This window comes from Oncorhynchus masou, chromosome 1 (assembly GCF_036934945.1).
Source record: "Oncorhynchus masou masou isolate Uvic2021 chromosome 1, UVic_Omas_1.1, whole genome shotgun sequence".
In the NCBI taxonomy this organism is placed as follows: domain Eukaryota; kingdom Metazoa; phylum Chordata; class Actinopteri; order Salmoniformes; family Salmonidae; genus Oncorhynchus; species Oncorhynchus masou.
Genome location: NC_088212.1, coordinates 50,587,900 through 50,594,402, shown reverse-complemented (window position 1 = coordinate 50,594,402; position 6,503 = coordinate 50,587,900). Strand labels below are relative to the sequence as shown.

Here is a 6,503-nt window from a genome sequence, read left to right as displayed (position 1 = left end):
GTATGATAGTTGTCTTGCTCTTTCTAAGCAAATAATGACAACTTGACAATAAAAGTTGCTGATGTAATGAAAAGTTGGAGAGTGGTTGGTAATGGAGGACCATGTCTGGGTGTTTGCCAGAATCCCTATGTCCTGGAGAACAGGAGCAGAGTAAAGGGAACAAGGTAGGAGGCAGATGTAAACAAGCAAACACACATTAAATGATTATCAGGTATGTAAAAATAGTTATTGAATTATTTTATTTAATGTTTGATGAGACATGCAATAATGTTAATGGCAGACAGAAAGGATACCAGTCTAATTTTTGATGTCAGTGGGGTTGGTAAGTGATGGCCCCTGGAAAAGATAGAGATGAGTTGTGAGAGAAACTCCAGGGTGGTGTCATGACCACTGGAGTCATACACCTTAACAGTACCTACCCGGATGTAGCGGTTACTTAACGTGACCAAATGGTTAGCCTTGAGATTGACTATTTCTAGAAACCCATGAGCCAGCGCTGGTATTGCTGAGAGCATGGCGACGACGCCCAACACGAGGCAGCAAATGCCTGGATTTTTATATTCACCTTAACGGATGTTGACCCCAGCTAGGAGTGAAAGAGCACCAAGCTTTCCCGGGTCTAGTCTTCCTTTCTTCCAAGCCAAGCCATTCACCCAGATGTCAAAGCACTTGGTCCCCTTGATTCTTCTCAGGTAGCTCCTCCTCATGCGCCCTGTCCATGTTTAGTCTCACCTTGATTGGTAGAAATAAATGCAATTATATTTCATTTGATTATAAATACATCTATCTAGGAAGGCCAGAAAATAAATTAACAGCGGACAATAATTTTCACCTGGTCAAAAACCTCCACTTCCTTCTCAGTCCGTGCCTGAAGGTGGTCTTCGAAGGCGTTCTGATCTGGTTCAAAAACACTGCTGTGTTGTGTGAAAAGATAATTACCTTCAGATTGTCCTTCCACCATTCCTAGTACCCGTCAAAGGACTTTCCCATGGCAGTCCTGTTGGTCCGTTCATCCAAACGTGGAGTCACCATACATCTACACATTCACATTATATATAAAAAAACTCACTTTACTATCAGTGTCAATTCCGGGGGGGGGGAAGCTCTACGTTACAGGACGCCTATGCAAAACAATGCTACTGTGAACTTCCTGGTCCCATCCCTCTAGTCAGTGATTCACCACAGGAAGGAGTAATAGTTTATTTATTTCCAAAGCTGCAATCATGGGACACACACACAGTATGGATGAATGATGAGTAGTCAAGGGGATAGAACACTCCCACAGCAATTCTCCATAGATCTGCTCTATAATATACAAACAAAAGCACAATTGAAATGTCTATCAAAGTCATTGTGATCATGTAGTGGATTTAACCATTTCCAATTTATTATGATAAAAATATTGCTTCCATGTGTAATATCATATTCACAACATCAGAATAAACTATCATCCATTTTAGTATTCAAAATATATCAAATGAAGCTGAAAATCACTCAACTTCACACTCTTGTGGAGAAGAATATAATACCTAGAATGTACCACATGTTCCTAAACCCTTCAAAATCAGGCTAATACGCTGTTAGCTAGTCCTCATAAATGTATAAAACATATACTTTATACATTTGTCATATATTACCTGCAATCATGACACACACAGTATGGATGAATGATGAGTAGTTGACGGGAAATAAATAACACTCCTAAAGATGCATTTTCAAGAAAGCTACCAACTTCAGAGGGAACTTTAGCTAGCATAAAACCCACATGGAAAACTGAGATTCGGCAAATAACATGTAAAGAGTGCCTTAATTGACGCCAAACCAACAATTAGTTACTAATAACATAAATTGCTAATGTACGATGTAAAATGTGGATTTTATGATGTAATGTCAACTTTATACATTTCTATCCCGGACCATTCCATTTTCAACTCACCAACAGCAATTCTCCATAGATCCGCTGTGGATTACCCAGAATCCCATACCTTTATCGCTGAGTGTATTAGACAATGTAAACACACTAATCCACCAGGAGGTGGCATAATTTAATTACACCATTATACTACAACCATTACATTAAACTGACATTGACTAAAACCAACTAGGCTAGAGCTAACTACTATAGCGTTAACCAAATTTAGCTTGGCTAATCATCAAGCTAGCAAACTGTTAAACGTTATTTTCGTACAAATATTAACACTAACACATTTTACCGTGACATCACATATTTACATATATTACATAAAGTAAACTGAGCCTTTGTTCATCGAAAATAAAACAATTTGGATCTAAAACATAGGAAAAAAAGTACAGAAAGTTTGGACGCCATGTTAATCTTGTAACTACCCATCCCGGATCCGGGAGAATTGTCATCAACTGACACTTAAGTAGCATAACGCAACGGACAAAAAATCTTACTAGAAAATATTCATATTCATGAAATCACAAGTGAAATATAATTTTGTTAATCACCCTGTCATCTCAGATTTTTTAAATATGTTTTACAGCCAAAGCAAGACAAGCATTTGTGTAAATTTACCGATAGCCTAGCATCGCATTATGCCTAGCTAACAGCAGGCAATCTGGTCACAAAAATCAGAAAAGCAATCAAATTAAATAGTTTACCTTTAATGAGCTTCGGATGTTTTCACTAACGAGACTCCCAGTTAGATAGCAATTGTTCCTTTTTTCCAGATTATTTTTTTTTGTAGCCAAATATAGCTCCTCTTCACGTTTGGCTGAGAAAACGACCGGAAATTGCGGTCATGCCAATGCTGAAAAATATTCCAAATTAGCTCCATAATATCGACAGAAATTGCGGTCATGACAACGCTGGAAAATATTCCAAATTATCTCCATAATATCGACAGAAACATGGCAAACGTTGTTTATAATCAATCCTCAATTTGTTTTTCAAATATCTATTCGATAATATATCAACCGGGACAGTAAGACCGGGTGGAAAAATGGCTACCTCTGTCTTTTGTGGAGAAATACACAAAGAGCCATCAGGTGGACACTGACGCAGGGATGTCGCTCAGGCTCATTTTTCAAAATAAAAGCCTGAAACTATGTCTTGTGATACTAGACACATTAAGGAAGCCATAGAAAAAGGAATCTCGTTGATATCCCATTCACTGCTCAATAGGGAAGCATAGATAGGAAGGGACTCTTATTTAGAAACCGCTGCGTTCCTGATTGGATTTTCTCATTCTTTTGCCTGCAACATCAGTTCTGTTATACTCACAGACAATATCTTTACAGTTTTGGAAACATTAGAGTGTTTTCTATCCTAAACTGTCAATTATATGCATATTCTATTTTCTGGTCCTGAAAAATAGCCGTTTACTTTGGGAACGTTATTTTCCAAAAATAAAAAGAATGACCCCTAGATTAAACAGGTTCTCGTTCAAGTAAACCTTACCTCAATAAATTAATATTGGAACATTGGTAGCCAGGATTAGCTATTTCAAATCAAATCAAATTGTGTCACATGCGCAATTTGATTGTAGACTTTACCGTGAAATGCATACTTACACGCCCTTAACCAAGAAGTTTAAGAAAATATTTACCAAATAAACTAAAGTAAAAAATTAAATACATTCAAAAGTAACACAATAACATAACACTAACGAGGCTATATACAGGGGGTACCGAATCAGTGTGCAGGGGCACAGGTTAGTTGAGGTAATTTGTACATGTAGGTAGGGGTGAAGTGACTATGCATAGATAATTAAGAGTGAGTAGCAGCATTGAACAAAACAAATGGAGGGGGGGTCAATGTAGGAGTAGCAGGGTGTCTCGTAATAATTGCATAAGGATGCAAGTTAGACACGTCATATTTTGTTTGCTTGTTTTTTTATATATTTTTTTATTTAACTAGGCAAGTCTGTAACGAACAAATTCTTATTTACAATGATGACCTACCCCGGCCAAACCCTAACCCGGACGACACTGAGCCAATCGTGCGCTGCCCTATGGGACTCCCAATCACGGCCGGTTGTGATACAGCCTGGAAACAAACCAGGGTCGGTAGTGATGCCTTTAGCACTGAGATGCAGTGCCTTAGACCGCTGTGCCACTCAGGAGTCCCAAGCATGTATTTTCTGTTAGTCCTGTCAACGTTGAGTGATCACACATGCCTCAGCACACATAGGTTGCTTTGCCCGCTTGCAAATGTGTGCTGAAAGTGGGGATGTTTCATAGTGGTTAGGGTTATTTCTGATTAACTCATCACCACCAATACCTTTTATTTTTCACAGATATCCACGGAACCACGACTGCAATATAGGCCTACTCTCAGATAAAAAAAGGTGCTATCTACAAACTAACAGGATTCTTCCGCTGTCCCCATAGGATAAACCTTTTTGGTTCCAGGTAGAACCCCTTCTGTATCTAGGTAGAACCCTTTTGGGATCCATTCCACAGAGTCTTCTACATGGAACCAAAAATACCTACCTGGAACCAAAAAATCTCCTTTGGTGATAGCCAAAAAACGCTGTTTAGCCTGTTAAGTTTACACCATTTGATTCTGTACTCAAACATCTGCCTGGTATTCAAGATAACATGCAACATAGGACCACCACCTTTGAAGGTTTGTGTCAACCTCTGCTCAGACTTAAATCGCAGTGCTCCATGAACTTCCACCATGAGTGACTGTAGTATCCTCAAATGGGCAAAAAGGAGAAACAAGAGGCACCCCACACATACTGTATGCTCTCACTCTCATCACTATCTCCTTTGCCATCTTATCAAGTCTTTAGTCCATCCATACACACACACACATACTATAGCATCTTGCTTACATTTCTCACATTTTAGGTATCCAGCTGAGGCCTTGGATGGATCATGTTACACTGAGATGGCACAGGGGTATATATACAGTCATTTTTAGTGTGGTGGCAAAGTAGTTGAATAGGAAAAGAGGATGTGGTTACTTGTGGAGGGAGAACAGTGAGGGTGGTGGGTTGAGCACCTGCAGTGAAGTTGATTGGTTGCTCTGGCTCATCCCATCTTGACGAAAAGAAAGAGATTTAGAAATTAGTTGCCATAGTTCAACAGCTGAAGCCATCATTAACATACTCCCAGAGATAGCAATATATTCAGTATTCACTGAATTAAGTAGCCTACCAATCCCCATTTACAATTGTATTCATCAATTAAATAAGTGATACTATAGCACATTCAATTACATTATATTTGTAGACTATAGACTACTCCTGTATCTAACTTGTACAATAACGTAATCATTGAATGAAATAGCATACCCATCCACATTTAATTGACCAATTAGATAAATAATACTAGCAAGCACATACAGTTGTTACATTGTTGTAGAATAGGCTACTACTGTATCCACACCGTATTATACCGTTGTGATATTGTCAGGCATGATTTTAGGTCTTTGATCGAAGTTGCATGTTTTCCTCGTTTCCCTTCAGTGAAAAGTTTTTATTTAATTTACAATTGAATTAATCCATTAAATAATACTAGCACATCAAATTACGTTATTGTACACAAGCCTACTCCGCTATCGACACAGTAAATTACATTGCCTACGTGCATTCGACAATATGTTAACAACAAAACAATAATTTAAAATAAACCAAATTTGCCTTAACACAGCACTTCTCCTAAATATTTCCTAACTATCTCACAACTTAAATACAGCCTACTTACTCTTCAATTGGATCAAGGACATCTTGGTAATTATTTTCATCATCTCGAAAAAGGAAACTATCTGGGGCAGACACTCGAAAATAGCTTCTGTCGCTTGTAAAAAAACAAATCAATGTCTCTTTCGCTGCCGAGCTCTCAAATACCGTGGCAGTCTCTCATTCTATGAACGGTCACTGCAATCCGGATTTATTGGGATGTCCTTACCCTAAACACTAAACTTAACCAATTTACATGTGTACTTGATAGAGGTGTGGACTTCCCAAGGAATCTGAATAGCACGGACCCTCTGGGAAAGTCTATGAACTGCTCTATTCAAAGGAAGGGACATCCCAAGGATCCCGAATAGTAACTCTGAAGGCCATGGACACTCTTATTGGTTGTCTGATGTGGAACTGGTAACAACACAATCTGTGATTGGCTAACAACATTTAGATCTGTATACAGCGAGATTAGATAACATACCATTCCATGAGGTGTTGAGGGAAAGCAGATGATCTATAGATTGGACATAATCTTTTCTAGGCCTTTAGCGATAACTGAAATACACAAACCGTAGGCTACACTATAGTTCAAGGTGGCTACTTCGAATTGTCTGCTTGCACGGGATTTTTTAAAACATTTATAACATTTATGGTTGCGATTTAATTCATATAAATATAACGAGGCACATTATGACTTCCATTAACACGCAATGCAGGCGTCACTCAGACGTTAGTAAGGCGTTGGTATCATGTCATGTAAATTAGATGTGTAACGCAGGAGTCACGCAGATGTTATTAAGGTGTTGGTATCGTCATGTCAGGTGGTACGGTTGCCTAGGCTTA

General features: G+C 38.6%; 1 long non-coding RNA gene across 2 annotated transcripts; it reads right to left on the bottom strand.

Moving 5' to 3' along the window:
- Nucleotides 1-224: 224 nt before the first annotated feature.
- LOC135555854 (uncharacterized) lies at nt 225-5,944 on the bottom strand. 2 transcript variants are annotated; one of them, XR_010457906.1, is made up of 5 exons: nt 5,680-5,944; nt 4,938-5,013; nt 940-1,036; nt 566-732; nt 225-336 (listed from the first exon to the last, which is right to left on the bottom strand). It is a non-coding gene; the product is annotated as an uncharacterized LOC135555854 (long non-coding RNA). The 2 variants fall into 2 exon arrangements; XR_010457913.1 differs by lacking the exons at nt 4,938-5,013; nt 5,680-5,944 and adding an exon at nt 1,937-3,642.
- Between the last annotated feature and the right edge of the window lie 559 nt (nt 5,945-6,503).